This window comes from Aphelocoma coerulescens, chromosome 12, assembly GCF_041296385.1.
Source record: "Aphelocoma coerulescens isolate FSJ_1873_10779 chromosome 12, UR_Acoe_1.0, whole genome shotgun sequence".
NCBI lineage: Eukaryota > Metazoa > Chordata > Aves > Passeriformes > Corvidae > Aphelocoma > Aphelocoma coerulescens.
In genome coordinates this window covers 12,891,724-12,910,309 of record NC_091026.1, presented here as the reverse complement: position 1 = coordinate 12,910,309, position 18,586 = coordinate 12,891,724, and the positions used below count along the sequence as shown (strand labels likewise).

At 38.8% G+C, this 18,586-nt stretch overlaps 1 long non-coding RNA gene across 9 annotated transcripts; it reads left to right on the top strand.

Annotated features, from left to right (window-relative positions):
• The first annotated feature begins 451 nt into the window (after positions 1 to 451).
• Positions 452 to 9,750, top strand: LOC138117770 (uncharacterized). Of its 9 annotated transcripts, XR_011154846.1 has the most exons (6): positions 452 to 633; positions 1,849 to 1,907; positions 2,627 to 3,642; positions 5,365 to 5,511; positions 6,901 to 7,770; positions 7,849 to 9,750. It is a non-coding gene; the product is annotated as an uncharacterized lncRNA (long non-coding RNA). The 9 variants fall into 9 exon arrangements; XR_011154844.1 differs by having other exon boundaries at positions 2,627 to 2,782; positions 5,368 to 5,511; positions 6,901 to 9,750; XR_011154843.1 differs by having other exon boundaries at positions 2,627 to 2,782; positions 6,901 to 9,750.
• The last annotated feature ends 8,836 nt before the right edge of the window (positions 9,751 to 18,586 follow it).

The window sequence follows — 18,586 nt, the reverse complement described above, 5'->3', positions numbered from 1 at the left end:
CAGGATCACTAAAAACAAAAAATTACATGTCTTGCAGTCCAGGTCATGCAAGTGAATCAAGATTAAATGGCCCATAGCTCTGTAAAGCTCTATTCATCTAGTGGGCAAAGACCCCCAGAAAGCAAGCATTGTATAGGCACTACAAGGTGCATAAGTTCAACTCGTGTCAAAGAAAAGGACTGGTTTTCCATTAAAAGATGGTAAAGCCTGCTATAGATAGTTTGGAAGAAAACACAAATAAGAGGCTAAGCCTACCTTAAGCTTGTGTTGCACCGGAATGAAGAAGAAAGCTTGCACAAAGTAGCCTACCACCAATAGCTTTAAATTTCCTCCCGAGGCACAAAGGACCCGGCTCCTCCCCAATCCCAAAACACCTGAAGGTATTCAGTTGATATCTGCTCCTCAGCCCAGGTGCTCCTGGGAAGTGCAATTCAGGTAGTTAAGTGACAAAGCCTGTGGATCTGAGAATTACAGACTGTGAGTTCACAGAACTGTGTATTTATATGTAAGAGAAATTATTCATCCCTTGATTACAGAAGAAAAAATCAAGTGTTTTCAGGTGAAAAGACAAAATCTTTGGGTTATTGCAAGAGGTTAAATTTCTTCTACAAAGCCAAATTAACAGCATTTCAGGTAAGGGAGTTGGGATAGAGTTATCTTAGGAAAAGGTTCTATAAACTTTGATGTGCTCGTTGTTATATCTGATAGGAAGTTCTAAAGGCTTAAATATTTTTTATTGTCTGCTAATATTTTTATCTAAAAGAGATCTTTTAAACCATTTTTTCCATTTCTCCAGGAGTAAGCCTGCCAGTCACAATTGATTCCTGCTTTCCCAGTACCTCACAAGGATGTCATCCCTTTCATTTTAAACCAAATCCTTACTAGCATTTCAGAAGACAGAAATAAAATCATCTACTCACAGTTTTAGCTATAATAGTTCTGAATAATTTATATGTAGGAAGAGAAGGAGAAGAGATGTACAGCATATGACTGATCATATTAGCATAGAACAGTCAGATAAACTGTTTTCCAGAGGAGAGGCAGTTTAGTTGCATCTTTGTAAATTTTACACTGAAAACTGAACAAGCCACTTCCAAAACGTAAATATTTCTAATTAAATCATTGCATGTAAGAGTAGCTTTCCCTATCCTATTGCATGCTTTTTTTTTTTCTTATAAAAGCAGGTAATCATCTGACTGTTTATCAAAATTCCGATTAGATTAGGAGAGGGTGCACTGAGTTATAGGCCTGAGAGGCAGGAATTCAGGTCTCATCTATCCAGTTAACTGTTCTTCCAGAGGCAGTGATGGATGGAGCATCATGCTGAAAGGCAGAAGGCAAGTTCTGTTCCCAGTTCTGCCAAGTGATCCCAGACAAGACACTTGTCCTGTTACAATACTATGGTCTTCACAATATAGCAATAGACTTCTATGACTTCTTTTTTTTAAGGTCTACAAGACTTATAAATCTGCAAAGTTTAGTGAGACCAAAAAATAAAAGGAACCTTGGCACTTGTTCTAACATGAAAGAATTAGTGAATTGCCCAAATAATTAGATATTATTACACACTCCAGTTGGCAAAACATACAAACTCTCACAAACAAAACCCCACAACTCTCAGTCCTATTCATCTGCCGCCATGTGCATTTGTAGGCTGGCATCCACATTAGCACTAGAAATTTTCCAGTATATGCCAACTAAAGAGCTTACTAGGAGGTGTGTAGGTCCCCAGGCATGGGAATAGTCCTTTGCTCTTCCAGCACAGCCATACAGATTTAATGAAATGGAACATTTACAGTTTAACAGGCTCAGCAGATTATGCAAATTTCACCCTTTGTCTCTCCACAGTATTTCCTGATTGTATCATTAACAGAACAGCTCCTACCAGGAAAGAAGAAAAAGTGGGTGTGAGTGAGAAAGACTTCATGTACTATACATATACAGAAAAGTACATGGGAAGAAGCTGATGCGAAAAAAATTAGTCAAATGACTGAAAAAGACAAGGAAAATACAAGCAGAACCACTCCATAGGTTGCTGTATGCCACTCTGCTCCCTAAAAGGATCAGTCATGATGGTCATTGTCATGTATATGGTGGGAAGCTATTTACATGCTTAAAAATCCCCTTCTATTATTGGGTCAGACTGCTGAGAGAGGAAATAGCACAAGAGCCAACACTTGACCAATTCTGTGGGAAGGTTAAAGCATTGCTTTTTAAATTTGGACCAAAGTGACTGCTCTTCCTTTTCTGTCTCTCTATTCTGAGCTGCTTGCTGAGAAGTGACATCTTCCTCGCCCTCATCCCAGGCCTCACTTACAAAGTGGATTCTGGCAGGAGAAAAAAGAGGTGTTCTGCTCCTGTTTGGACAAGGCTGCTCTGTGTTACTAACCCAGTACAGCCAGTCAAGCAGGTTGCATCAGTGTCACAGCTTAGCCAGTCCCACCCGAGCACACTGACAAGGGAAAATAGTGCAACATTCTGCTTTCTCTTGTAATAGAGAAAAACAAGTTAAACTTCGTCAGTCACCAGGAAAAGCACATCTAAAATTGATATTCAACTTTTCAGAGACATTTTTTACATCCAAGGAGGTATTTTCTAATCATCTCTGATGCTTCTTATTTTCCAGACATTCTAGACACTGCCATGAGGAAGCGGATAATTGATTGAGGCTTCAAGATTTAATGTATTCACTGAACCTTGGTCTACTAACAGCTCATATTCATCTCAATAAGAATTGAATCAGCAGGTCACACCATGCCACCAGGATAATTATAGACAAAATGTATGAGATTTTTAAAATCCACTATTTTTTGTGTAGCTTTAGTTTATATCAAGCATGAATGACAAGGAAGGTCCAAAAGGTTAAAGCAAATGCTTAGCACAAGAAACAGACAGCAGAATACTGTGATATTCAGAACCAAACCTGCGATGTTTAGGGAAGTAAAACACAGTTATTTTCACTTGGAAGATTGTTTCTTCAAAGGGTTTTTTTTTCCCCCCCACGTAACATTTGGCTTTCTTCACATCTGAACTTAAAGGCACTTTTTTACAATTTATAGTGAAACTCAGAGTGTAAATATGCATTTAAAAGTATTTATAAAAGCAATCACTTCTACAGTCCACAATTTCCACACTTCAATTTGGATCTTATTTCTTCACATTTTGTTATTTACACAGTAATTTCTGCTTATCCAAGAGTGCACTGCTCAGATGTAATATCTCGCTTTCAGCAAGGCCCTGCTTTTTACCCAATTTTTCACAGCTTAATTCACTGGAGTAGAAGAAGGTCAATAAGCAACTCTCTCAAGAGTCTTAATATATAATCCAATTATTTTATGCATTTTTTTAACTTGACAATGTGAAGGGTTGATAAATTGAGAGTTAGATAGATGCACTGGAAACAGATGTTGGAGGCAAACTCTTCTGGCTCCCTGGTCTCTGGGCCCTGGCCATTGGCCAGATTAGAAGACTCTTGCTCATCCATACCAAGAACACTTCATTTAGAAAGCACTTATATCCACCAACTGTATCTCAAGGCTAATGACTCCCACAGACCTGTGCCTGTGTCAGAGTTAGGTACCTACATGATTTTGCTGAATTGTGACCAGCACCAGCTTTGCAGCAGTTCTTGTGGAGCTGCAGGTAAGCGCTGACATTTCCATTGAGTGTGTTGTGAATATACAGGTGGGAGAGATGATGCTACCAGAGCATTAGGAGTCAGACAGAGACTTCTAATATTTCCAGATATTCTTAGGTATTTTGGAAAAATAATTTATCCCTGAAGCAGTGTTTAACAGCTTAGACTTTAATGTAGGCAGGCAAAATAGTGTTTAGCAATGGGCCAGATGACCAGAGGTAAATCCTACAAGAATGTAAATGCTACCAAAAAAACAAGCTGGTAATTCCCCTTAGAATGACTAAGGAACGTGTTACTAGTGTGTTGATGGGGGAAGGCAGGTGTAGTAAGTGGGACAGTATAGGAGGGATTTGGAGATAGACTCAAGGACAGAAGTCACTTGTAATTGCCTCAGATGAGATGACAGCAATGGCTGTTTCCATCTGACAGCTATGCACATTCCCATGCCAGTGGAATAAGGGCTGTATAATAAGATGGGATCTGTGGTGCTCTGATTCCCATAAAAAATAAAGCTATTACAAATAATATCTCATAAATAATTATGATATACATAAAAATAGAGCAGCAAAGTTTATAATGGGACAGTCAGAAGTGTTTTGAGTCACTGAAAGAAATTATCACATTTAATTTAAAAATATATTTAATGCTGATAAATTATTTTCAGATGGGGAAATTTCAGGCCATTATGCTGCAACTTGCTGTTTGAAAGATTCAGGATACAAATATGGTTAACTTGGTATCAATAGCCTGGCACAGTTAATCACTGCCAAAGTAACTGAAGTGAAATTACCATCATACCACTTAGGACTCACAGTTAGGCATTACGAGTCCTGTATATTAGAAAGACAGAACAGAAAGTCAGTACCTACTGTGAGAAGCTTATAGACTGGTTTGTCATATGAGACAACAGAAGAATGGATACAAACAAGCAAGAGAAAACACACACTGGCAATGCATAAAGCTCTTAGCAGAATGCCCTGCAGAGACCCCCCAGGTTTGTTTGCTAAGGTCACACCAGAAAACAGCAACGTGTAAATTAGGTCCTACTGCTTGAGCACCTGCATTAGTCTACACTTGTGCAGGCTGAATTGTGTTTTGGTCAGTAGAAGCCAAGGCTTCAGCAGAAGGGAACAGCTCCCATTCCCTGCAGGAAGAGAGGACCTCACTCATAAGGTGAAAGTCATCTGAGCCACTGCCAGCAGTTCAAACTCAGCCCACCTTCCTTTGATACAAATGCTGCAATTGCTAGCACATGCCCTTGGCTGCCACCAGTAAATGAGTTAAATCATTATGATTTGTTGCCGTAATTTCTTTTTCTGAGACATTTTAAACTGTTTTAATCCTAAAGGTTGTCCATTCCCTCCTTATACTGCAATTTTGGGATGTCTGCTCTAAAATTGTCATGTGGTGGAGCACTACATGACACTACTGTGTGTTGGTGATTAAAGATAGACAAACTCCATGTATGGTTCAAAAGTTCAGCTCCAATTTGAAAGCTTTGGAATATAAAGTGATAAAAGAGGAGAGAAAAGGAAGGGAGAAAATATAGGATAAAAAATGTAGTTGAGAAGAGGAAGTAGAAAGTTGTAAATAAGCATGAAGCAATTTAATTACCACATACAGCACAGTTGTCAAATGCTATATTTCCCTGCTTTAACACCTGATCTACAGAGTAAAGCTGTTTGCTGCTCCTTCAGAGGCAGTTTGGTTTTGCTTTACTGATTCAGCAGATACTATTGGATCCTCTGCTCTTGACTTCTGCCAAATGTAGCCCAGAGAATTTCACCAGTCAATTCCTGCATGGAGCTCAATAACATCTTGTTGAACTGGGGCACAGCTTTTAGGAAGACATCTGTTCCTGACTGGATCCATAGGTGAGTCGTTTCAATTATTAATTTCCCTTGCTTTTAAAAAAAAATTGACTTTATATCCCATTTGAATTTGCCAGCCTTTGTTCTAACAGTCACAGGTTTGTACCCTGATGACAGCTCATCTATCAGTTCAGTATTAGACAATTCATATGTGCCAACAATCCTGTCTTTGGAAGGACTTTCCTTTGGAGGGAGAAAGAAAAACAACCTTTAATAAAAACTCCTCAGCAAGAAAAACAGCCTTTAATAAAAATCTCCTCTGTAACTAAAAAGTGAATCAGAAACTACAGGGAGAAATGATACAGGGATTAATCAGTAATGGCTCTAGAAGCTAGAGTGACAAGCTTTAATGTTACAGCCTGAAAGCCCGCTGCTGATGCAAAACTAGAACACCCTCTCAATGATTTTTTAATGACTCAGTGGTTCAGCATTGGACTCTGCAAATCATCTCTAAAATGGAAGGAATGAGGTGCCCAAAATTCGTCAATCTTTATCATCCAGACAGAGGCACTGTAGCAAAAAGTTACCATAGTTATGTCTTAATGACAGCAGAAGAAGGTCTTAGAGTGGAGCACTCTTGCTACTTTTAACTCCTCTCCAATATTTGTTGCTATTCACAAATATCCAAATACCACTACATCACCACCAGCTGCCCAAAGCAGGGAAGTGCCAAGAGCAGAGAAGGGTCTACTTCCCTTTAGCACCAATGAATGAAACTCAGCTGGATGAGGAAAAGAGCTGCATGATCTTGGTATAGGGTTAATCCACCAAAGGCAAAAGGGCTTGGCCAAGAAACATGTTATTGCTAAGACTGGCTTTGCAGAACATGCAGTTTTGACTGAAAGGCAGTCTTCAGGGACACAGATGACTGTTTCATGTATATACACCTTCTGCCAAATTCCAAAGAGGGAAGAGAATAGAGGACTAGCCAGAAAATAACTAAAATCATTATTTTTATAGGTAGTATTAAGTATTCAGGGGCACAGTAATACTGGACAGATAGAGATTTGTATTAAGGCAACAGAATCTTGCCTATACCCTCCAGTATCTCTCCATCTAGATTTTCCCAGTTCTCTGTTAGCAGGTATTCTATGTACCTTCCTAAAACCCAAGCTGAAATCCATGCATCCATCTATTTACTCACTTGCAAGCTCCATATTATTTTTCTCCTTCTATTACTATATATAGACACACACATATGCAAACATAGCTATCTATACACAGTATGCATGTGTGTATCTGCTAGTTTAATTGTAGTCAACACAGCACTTACATTTCACCACAAAAGAATTATTTCTTGCATTGTGTATCTTACATACACTCATTATCTTCTCTCCATTTGAGTTATTTCAAGTCCACTTTTTCTGGCTACCATTGTTTTATGTTATATAGGTGGACATGTGTGAGGCAAACCAAAGGACTGGAATTGTATCACCATCTGAGCCAATGTCAACCAACATTTCCTACATATTCCCCAATTCTGACATTCTCAATCTGAGAGATGTAAATGCACAGATGAGATGGAACAACACCCTGACCTTGCACGGAGAGCAAGAAAAAGTTATTTCCAGCCAAAACAGTTTGCTTTTTGCTCTGTGTATCAGGCATGAAATTAAAAATCATCAGAGCCATGTCTCAAGAACTAAGTTCAAGTTTTCTTGCATGCATCTACAACTTTGTCTATGAGAGACTGGCAGGTAGATTGCTGAGCACTTGGAAGGGTTTGAATCAATATATGCTTCTGACTGACAGGTGGTCAACTACTGTGAAGGAAACTTCCCTGTCTGCCAGTCCAGGAGCCACTCTGGCAGCCACATTCACACCACCTGAGCTGGGACTGAGGCCCCTTCAGAGCTACACACCTCACACCCACATAGACAAGTTTTCCTTTCCTGCTCAAGCCAAGGTTTCCCATAGCAGAGCCTCAGATATCTCAATTTTTAAAATACTTTAGTCATGGTGCAACAAAGTAACACCTCGAGCTTGAGCTGTGTGCCTCCAAGGAGGGATCCCAAACAAAGGAAGCTGTGGGTTTTATACTCTTACAGTCTAAGCACATGAAAGTCTGGGGTCATTGGCTCCTGTCATGTCTCTGAGTGTCCAGTCACAGTTTCCAGCCTCTTGCCTGAGGCTCCTGTCACCCAGAGCTGAACCTGCAGCTGCACACTGAGCTACCTCCATGGAATGTATTCCTCAACACCACCCAGTACAAAACTACTCCATGAAGAGCCTCCTGGATGCTGTACCTAAGCAGCTATCCAGGTTAGTTTGGAAAAACAAAATGGGAAAGTCTAATGTCAAAAACTGTGAATGAGCCAGTTACTGCTCTGTCTTCTACAGAAATCCTCTCCAGAAGGTATGGTAGACCACACAGGACATGTGCTGGACTGCAAGCAGACTGTTGACTGTCCATGTGGGGGACACCAAAGCCGGATGAACAGCCATCCTACAGCAATTCACCTTTTGCTCGGAGCACTCATTGTGCAGGCTCACCAAAGCAGTTGCATTACTATGAACTCATTGTCATTAATAATCACAAAAAATTATTATTATGAAAAAAAAAGGACTAGAATAGCCTGTCCTGCTGCAATGTCTCCTGATTACAACTACCACAAGGCATGTAAAGTTCCCTAGAAGGCCACCCCAGTTAATAAATTGGTGAAAACACAGCAAGATGTTTTGTCTATGCATTGTAACCACAGATCTTGTGACTAAAGAAAGACAGGAAAAGTTTCAGTGCAGTAAGATTTTCTTAGCTGCTTGAGAGTGCCAGCAGCTGCCTGGTGGAACAAGCACTGAGGTCTGGCTGGCAGGAATAACTTTATGCCCTTTTTGAAAGTCTTCAGCCAGAACCATTTGGCTCCCCACAGCAGCTAAGAATGTCATCTTCTGTTACTGTCCTTTAGTTCCAGCTCTACACCCCCTTATTTCAGCCCCATCCATCCTTATTTCTTTGGCTGGCACTTTAATAAGAATTAAACCTACTCACATTTTTCTGATGTTAACTTTAATTTCAGTTTCTGCAGAACAGGTGTCATGAGGAATTAGTACCATTGCATTTAGCAATTCAATTAATGAAAGTATATTAAAATTACAGTAGTAATGAGTAAAAAACTACTTAAACCGTTAGCAGTGTCAGAACTCCCAAATTTCAGTAAAAATATGCAACTCTAATGAATTAATGTTAACTCTGGAGCCTGAGAACAAAATTTGAACTCCTTGCCATCCAATCACATCTCTGCTCTTGGCCTAACCAGTTATTAATAATTTCTCTGCTGGTGATGAGGGCTATTTTGCAATTTTATTTCATCAATTTCTAGTAGAGCAAAGAGGACATGTGGTTTGGTTCCATTTTTCATCTCTAAAGACATGCGTAAATTATCTGTGGAGGCAGAATTTGAGTTTCTGACATTTAAATAAATCATTTTCTCCGGTAGAAATGATAATAAACAAAAGTCAAACTCTTATTGATCTTCACCTCGCATTCGCCACACTGAATCATAGAATTGGCATCCAGAACCTGAATGTATAATAGATATTTTTTAGTGTTATGATTGTAGAGCTAAGCCTGAATTTTGACAGCAAAAAAGCATATGTCACTGCTGCCTGTCAGCATATGTGGACAGCTTGAATAAAGCTCTAGAGGTGTCAGCTGCTCTCCTCTTCTTCTCCCTGACAGCCAGGTAGACCCCACAGCTCTGCAGCTGTTCCATGTGTCAATTAACCAACGTGCAAAATGCAAAATTTTTGTTATGAGAATTGCCCTGCCCCAGCAAGATGTGATAGGACTTCCTGCCAGACCCACTTGTACTTGCTTCAGCTTTCCATCTTTTAGAGAGAAAGGCTTGGAACAACTTGAGGATCAGTTGGGAGGCAATGGAGCAGGCAGGAAGATTGCTGGATTGCAAATGATCACATGTAAGAAAAGGGAGATTCTATGTTGGATTGCTCAAAGAGCAGAATTTTAGGAGAAAAATCATGAAGTTCTTCTGCAAATTATTACAGACAACCCAATCTGCAAAAATAATGACTGACAGAAACAATCCTTTACACATTTTATGTCATCTATTATTTTCAAATATGGGACTGTAGATGTGCATGCTTTGGTGACATCACAAAAAGGGTGAGAATGACAAACACACCCTGCTAAGAGGACAATTTAAGGGAGTAAAACATTCTTGAATTACTAATATCTAATGTAGGATGGAATGTTGAATAAAGTGATTCAATTTTGCCACACACTTTCACTGAACATAGCGGTCGCACATGAATGGATTACAGGATCTGATTGATTTATGTATTCACTTTGAGATTTCTAAAAATATAGATTAAAAACACATTGAATAAAAATGCAAAATTACATCCCATTACAAAGCCCTAGTAGTGGTAAATGAAAATGGAAAGTGGAAATTGGTGGAAAGTGTGGTTTTGAATATTTCTCCACACCCTCACACTCTTTGGACTATGTGAGGCAAAAATATCTATTTTCTACATTTAGAAATGAATAGAAAAAAAGCGGCCAGCATTTATAAAAATAATTCTCATTAAAGCTCAGCATTTCCAGATTACAGAAAATGTTTCACATACAATCAGCTATATTCCTTTCAGTAGGAAATTTCCCATTGATAGTTATGGAAACAAGACTGGATTCTGAACTATAGAGAACATTTGCAATTTTCATTTTAGTAATTGCTCAAAGTTCTGTTTGACTAAGTGCCCACAAACAGCCACAGGAATGCGGTGAGCAAAGAACCAATGCCAGGGAGGACTGGCAACTGCCATTCCTATCACACACGGCCAGCAAAGCTGCCAGTTATGTCAGGCTCCCTCCTCTTCCCCTCGAAAGCTATAAAATCTTTTTAAATACTCAAGAAGGGAAAACAGGTTGGGAAGCCAAGTGAGTTGAATAAATGATCTCTGGAACCAGATTTTTAGCTACATAAAACACCTTTCATGAGTCAAAGTCGTGTTGAGTCAAGACCCCCCAGAGGTGCTTTGAGCAGGGAGGAAAGAAAAGCCCACAGAGAACTGCACGTGCACTGTGTGCAGCAGCATTCCTGAGCTGGGGGGACTGGATTCATGCATGTGTAATTTATCAGTCTAAAATGTGAACAAAGCTTTGCCCCCCATCAGAGGCACTTTCCTTTCACAGGGCTTATGTTCTGTAAACACTGCAGATCCTCAATGAGATTTCCAGGACACTATTCTCCTCAAAACCTTCACCGAGGTATCACCCAGCAATTCTTTTTCTTAAGCAGTTTTATAATGACAGTGCCATGACCTGACTCCAATGAAATTAATTCTATAGCCCTTTTTAACTTAATCCAACAAAAACCTACTCATCTCAACACATACTCATGAATCATTTTAATATATACGTTTATACTAGTACAATTAGTGTTATTAATATAAATTAAATGAGAACCCTAACATTATTTTACACAGAGTAGTGATAGAATTATTAATGCCAGTGAGTATTAGAACAGTATTGAATATTGAATATGCTGTAGATCATAGGTGTTTTTAAAGTACATGATCAGAGAAAATTTGTTGACATAAAAAAAAGGTAGGGTTTTTTGTTCCATTTCATATAAGTGATTTTTTATTTACACAAGTTAAACACACACATAGAGAATGGTTGACACAATAACCCATTGTTAAATCCCTCCAGTGAAAACTCTTAACAGCAGACGCAAGTTTCGTTTCCTTAACCTACTTCTGTACCTGCATGTCTTCACTCAGATACTGCCTTTTCTGATGGGGACTAGTGTATGTTTTTCTTACTGTGACAGAGACCTCCAGCAGATCACTCTGTCTCTGTGTCATTAGAAACATGAAAGTATGAGAAGAAGTATCTGTTATGTCCTATATTAAATACCTACTCAATTAACAGATTGCTGAATTCTTTTTCAGCTGTATCCCTTTTCTCTGGAGAAGCTTTACTCGACTTTTCCAGGGTCTCCACACCACATGCTTACAAAAGACAAACTATTTTTATCTGGGGTTTTTGTTTCTTATATCTAAGAGACAACCATGCCTTCATCACCTATCCTCCAATTACCAGTCTTCATGTAGAACCTTCCTTCTCCAGAACACTGGCTGAGAGCCCCCTCCTACTTTAATACCAACAAGAGCAGTAAGTCACCAGCCATGAGGAAAGATGGAGCTTCTTTATAGAAGAGGATATTATAGAATAATATCCTCAACATGTTTACATTTCAACAAGTACAAGTGCAAATCATTTTCCAACAAGTGGAAAATCATAATTTATTCCGAACAAAAATTCAAATGTATCCAAGTATAAATTCATTAACTTTAGGCAGCTTGAGAAGTTCAGAGTATTCTGCCTGGCAAAAAAAAGTCTGGAACTAGGCACTAAATTTTATTACAAATCCATTTTTAATCCAGATTAACTCAAAATCCAGATAAACTATCACACTCGAAGATTTACTGCATTTTCTGTATAAGATAAATGCTGAAGTCTTCATTTAAACTCAAGTGCAGACCCTAACTATAAAATTACCGCTAGAATTTCTGGAAATCCATATGGACAGCTTTTCTGGTGTGGAAAGACACATATTATTACATTAAGATCAGCAGGGCCAAGAAAGTGGTTCTGTATTTGAAACAGTTTTAGCACAAAGTACAATGTCTTTGTAAAGGATGTGCATAGAATAGAACTTTATCTTAAAGCTTTTGCTGTGGGAAATGAAGTTTAAGGAGTATGATTTTGTTAAACCAAAAAGCAAGTGCAAATATCTGATAAGTGATATACCAGATGTGTGTGAACAGAATGAAGGTTGTCTTGTCAAGTATTGCAGAAAATGATATCTATGTTTGTATTAGGGACAGATACCTCAGGAAAAAAAAAAAAAAAAAAAAAAAAGGAGCATTTGATTTCATGAGTAGAAAACATTCATCTGACAGATTAATTATTTTTGAAGCAACAGCAGCAATGAGCTGATTAATACATGGAGCTCTCTATCTCCATGCTCGTATAACCATCACATTAAGTAAATTCCATTTCCCTGAAAAGATTCTGACTTACTGAAAGGTCTTTATGCACTTATAAATGTGTCAACAAGTGACAAGGAGGTAATAGTTTCCAGGAGGTATTACTGCAATGTATATTTGATAATGAAATTTGCTGGGTAAATTAGCCAAAGAAAAAGTATAAAGGTCTAATGGGCTTAGTATACCTTTCAAAGAAGCACACACTGCTGGCTGTAGCAAAGATATGATGCATGCTTTCTGCAATGGAGTATCACAGCCAGACAGAGAAGAATTTACCTGTTTGCAAGGGAGATATTTTTACAAATAAATTTGGCCATCAGCACGAAGTCTTTTCTTTGACAAACCAATCCTCATTACCATAGTCAACAGTTTACCAAAAAAATTAATCTTTTGTCTAGATCACTGCAACTTTCCCACTTCAGGAACCCTTTACTGGATATCCACCAAGGGTCACTGACCACTTAAATCATAAGGTGTCACTGCTGTTCTGATCCCTAAACAGATTGTTCAAACTAGAAAGTGATAAACAGCAAACCAACAAGTCCATTCTGAACATTTGGATACTTTCAATTTGTACTGAAATTAAGATTTTTAGATTTGCAATTAAGGTGGAGATTCAGAGACTTCTGGGGGCTGTTCAGAGAGCACACATTGGGAATTTTATGCCCCAAAAAATTAATATAAATCAAACTCAAAGCTTCTACTCTACAAAAATCACTTAAAATCACTCTTGTTAATAGTTTAGATTAGCCATACCAGCTAAATAGGGTAATGAGTGCTACTTATTACACTGGAGAGCAGAGCTGCCTAAAAGCAGAAATCAAAATCTCAAGGATTTAAAGATGCAGAGCACTGGGGAAGCCATTTGACCAGTACTCAGTCATACATTCAGATTATATGATGAGTGGCTTACAAGGAAGGATTCAAGTGTCAGAAATGTGTCATGTGCTATTGTGGGGTGCTGTTTAACATGTATATCACTTTTGTCACTTCAGCTCATTGTCTAAGAAAAGGAAAAACCTAGCAGGATGTAGCAAAATGGCAATGGTATATTTATGTAAATGCATCCTTCTCATAAAGATTTTCATCAAACAAGATGAATTACAGTTCATCGTCAACTTGAGACAAATGATAGAATATCAGAATATTTTACAGTTATGCAATTATTATCATCTGGAAGAACCCAATTGAAAGGGATGATGTGAAGCAGTGGAGAGCTCTGGGACAGGATTTCCTTAAGTAAATACATCCCATATTTCTGTAGAGAAAAAATTCACGTTGCAGAGTTCTATATTAATATAGAATCATGAAAAAAGCTTTGTAAAACTATACTGGTATGTTAATGGCTAGGTCTTCAAAATAGGAAGCAGATTTATATTTCTTCTTATGAAATGCAACAAATCCTTTCAGATTCTTTCAGAAGTGAAAAGAATTAATGTTGATTTCTGGAAGTGTGAGAAATTATGTTTTATCTGTAAATATAATATCTTTATGGATTCCAGTGTGAAATTAATACATCACCACTACGTAAAATGTATAATTCATATACTGATACCCAGTCAGATGTAGCAGCCATGAAAACTGAGGCATCTGCAAATCATCAGCATACATCTGCAAAATAAGTGATGGCAGAAATCCTCTAAAGGTGGACTATGTGGGGGGTTTTTTAAGTATCAAATTTTCACTGCATCTACCTGTTACCTTTGCAAGCTAAGATTCAAAAATGGAAATAATACTTAGAAAAGAAGATAAGTTTGTTTGTGTGTGTGTGTTTAAAATCATTATCATGTCTAAATAGGAAGCAAATTAGTTGTTTTGAACTCTAGAAGACAAACAACTATATACAATGAATATAATTATGGCATGAGCTCTAGGAGAATAGTAGGGGCATATATTGAAACAATGATGTAGCTTGTCAGTGCTGCTGAGAACGGGATTTGGGAAATACAGGGAGCAAATCAGAAGTCAGTGACACAGACCATAGGCGGACCCTCACAAACTCCCATTTACTTTGAGTCCTTCTCTGTTGTGGACCAAAGTGTGAAGGATCTTCCCCAGCACATCCAGAAGGTCACAGATCTCTGATACAGTCACTGTGAGCAGATTGCAGGGGACACCATGGGACAAATAACAGGTACCATGGAAGTGAATAAAAGTAGTGTGTAAAGTTGTGGATTAGCTTGTCAGTAATTTAAACAAAGAAAAGGTAGATATCCTGAATATAAATTTATATACCAATAAACAAAAAATATCCCAAAGAAGCCAGAATCTGTACAATATATTTACCGAGAGAAAGAACTGAGTGGATTTGAGACAGTGTGCATAATAAGTATTCAGTGTCTGATGTAGTGGATATCACAGCCACAGAGTAAAAATGAGGGAATAAAAATGCCATGTATCTGCCATGGCTGGAGTGCCAGAGTATAGGGCTCACAGCAGGAAAAGCAGGAAAAGCCAGGGCAAAACACCTCATTTCTGTGGCTCTTTACAGGGATCTCTCTCACATTTCAGCTCAGTGCCAATGTCCCCACATAACCAGAATACGGCCTGAAAAACAATTTGCTTTGTTGCATGAACCTCAGAGTATTCCCCCAAAACATTCCTACTCATCCTTAGGGGAAAATGCTGACAGGATTTGCAGGACCTTGCACAGAAGCCATAGGAGACGGAGGCCTCATTCTCCTCTCAGTTACCCTAGGCTATACAAAAAATCCCTCTCCCCCACTGAGCCTGATCCCGCTTTGCTCACCAGCTGCCATTCGCTGTTCTAATGGCTTCAAGCAGCCCTAAAGCCCATTAGCCACTCACTGGCAAGAAATGGGACATTTCCAAAGCATCCCAAATGTGCTGCAGCCCCAAGCTGTGAGCACAGCCTCTACAGACACTGGCAGAGAAATGAGGGGAGGTGAGTTTTCACTAGGAATTGCAGCAGAAGATGGATGGCTTCAGGGTACTTGTGGCATAAAAGATGGTCTTTAAGTCACCTTCATATGTAGCCACAAATGAGGGTCTGGCTCTTTTCACAGGACTGAAACATGAAAAGAATCTTTTAAAAGGATACAAGAGCAAAGAAACATTTTGTACTGGCTAGTCCTGTTCCCCCTGCTGTGATCTCCACACATTGGCACACTGGCATTGACAGATGCAAAGCATTTTTTGTTCCTTCACTCTCATTTTGCAGTGGTGGCACAACTACAAGAAACACTGTGAATCCATTAATCAATTACTCTCAATATCCAACTCCTCCTCGGACCAAACAGATGTCCCACAAACTTGTCATTGCATGCCTCAGGGTGCCTTTGTGAAAAAAGTTGTTTGGTTTGTTTTACTTAAATAAAGAATTAGCAGAAGAAGCTACATGTAAGGTTTGAGGAATAAGCAGAACTTGGTATCACAGAATCATAGAATGGTTTGGGTTGGAAGGGACCTCAAAATCATCTTGTTCCAACTCCCCTGCCATGGAGGCAGGGACAGCTTCCACCAGATCAGATTGCTCAGGTCTCCATCCAGCCTGGTCTTGAACACTTCCAGGAATGAGGTATCCACAATTTCTCTGGGCAACCTGTTCCAGTGTCTCACCACCTTCTGAGTAAAGAAGTTCTTCCTAATATCTTACCTAAATCTCCCCTCTTGTAATGTAATTTTTCTTTGCCCCTACACCTCTCATGGGAAAACTGTTCCAGAATTTTACTTCATCGACAACTAAAAATGTCCTTTTAGTTTCCAAATTTAATTGTATTTATGATTGCTTTATACTCATTTGTCCTTTTGCCAACACTGCTCTTTAGCTTCAGCACTTCTTTTGCCTCCTCAGTCATTTCCCATACACAAGCTTGCAACTTATTAGTCTCCAAATGCATGACCTTGCACCACACAGCAGTGAATTTCATCTGATTTTCACTACTCCAGGCCTTAAGTTCATCCACTTCTTCCTAGCTGACAGGCTGCTCCTATTCAGAGTTCTTTCATCTGTGTATTTCACACATACACATCTCTTTTTTGGGAAAATGATATGAACAAAAATACCAAAAAAAATTAGTCAGAAGACCAGTCCTTAAAAATTGTACTGTAACCTAGTCCTTCAATTAAAATTTTACAGCATCTCCTGCAGTTCTTGGACCCTCATATGATTCTTTACTTGCTTTGTAACTTTCTTTCTGATGAGCATTATCCCTAATTTCCCTAGGAGATGCCAGATCACATACACAACTACAGTCCAGCTAGAGGAGTCCAATTGCATTTTCCTATATAGAAAATGAGTTATCTTATCAATGAGGTCCCGATAGATTTATCCTCAATGTATTCCATCAAATCAGTGCTGAGCAGTGGCCAAAAGGACAAGTTGCTGAAAGATTGTTTGCAAAAGTGCCAGGTGCTGTACATTTTACCCAGCACAGTTCACCTTCATTGCTCATAACCCAAACTTCTGTTAGTGGCTAATGTGACACCAGTGCCAATGTTTGCCCCTGCTGGGCTGAACCAAATTCCATCATCACTTGGACCTGAGCACCCCTATTTATCTCAGCAGCTATCCAGGGGCACAGAATCCTCCCCATCTTCCCTGTCTTTAGATTCATGTTGTAGCAAGGTGCAGCATAGTCTATAGTAGACTGTGATAGAAAATTGCAACTCTAGCAGTAAGCTCCAAAAACAGAAATTTCGGTCAGGGAAGGGACAAGGCAAAAATGAGATTTCTTCTTCCAGATTCATGACATTCATGAAAAACTGAGCCAATAAACATAGTTTCACATCATCATGATGGCACTGGTGTGCAGGACTCCTGAAATATGCCAGTTTGATTTGCATCCCAAACTTCTATAGAAGCTGGGGGTAACACAACAGAAATTGAAGAGATTGAAAAACTTTTTCTATTTTAGCAATTCCCTAAAGCCTATTATTCTACAGTTACTTTGCATCTGGCTTTATTCATAAGACCTAATGATGAAAGCATTCAAACTATATTAGCAGAGTTCTGTGAAAGCTCAGAGCATCAGTGCAAACAAAAGCATTGTGTGCTTTCACCGTAGCAACACATCCTGGTAAGAAGTAAATAAATGTACCACTCCACAAACTATCCTCTGTGAGAGTGGCTGCTGCTCTACAGGCAACCCCAAGAACTTGGTTCATTAATTTAAAATTAAAGTCAGAGTAATTCAAGTTTTATCCTTTCAGAGGAATCAGTTAAAAGTCATACAGAATTCATGCTTTGGAAGGGAGCAATGTATTTATGTCACATTGCCTACTGCAAAGTCCTTGCAAGCAAGCACATAAATGTATAATAGGAATTTCACATTCACTTTGGTAGGTTTAAATTTGTTCATGCTCCCCTCATGACAGAAGAATTTGTCAGCTCCCTCTCAGAAATATATAGAAACATTTGTTTTAACTTCTTGTTTAAAACGAACCTACTAAGAAATTATCTAAGACATGGCTCCCCTCCTTTTCAGTCTGCTTACAATAGAAAATAAAATCTGGCTGCATCTGAAAGAGGAACACAGCCTTAATTTCTACCAGCACTGGAGGTTTTGACAACCAGCTACTCAGTCATAACACAGTAAATATTGATTTACATTTCAGATCAAGGATATGAACAAAAGACCAAAGACAGTTAACTTCCAGAATACACTGTACTACACAGAAATGTAAGACATTAGGTCAAGTACTCCAAATCTTCCTCTCAAAATTGGTGACATTTTTTAGTCTTACTTCATATGGAATACCCTAAGACATTAAGCTCCTGAAAGGTTTATGAGCAGGGTACAGAACAGATGTTATTGATGCTGCCATTAGTGAAAGGTGGGAAGAAATTAAGTCACTACTCATTTTCTTTGGCAGCAGCCAGGCTGACATGCACTCCCTGGCTGTCCACTCAGCACAGCTACTGTTGGTCACAGCACAGACTTTCTTTTCTGGCTGCTGAACAGAAAAAGCACAGAAAGGAGTTTGGACATCTGGGAACTCTGCACTGCAGGAAGAGTTTTAGGAAAGCAGAAACTAGTCAAGATACAAGATAAATGACCATGGATGTGAAAATGTGAAAATATTATAGAAGAAAAAGGAAAAA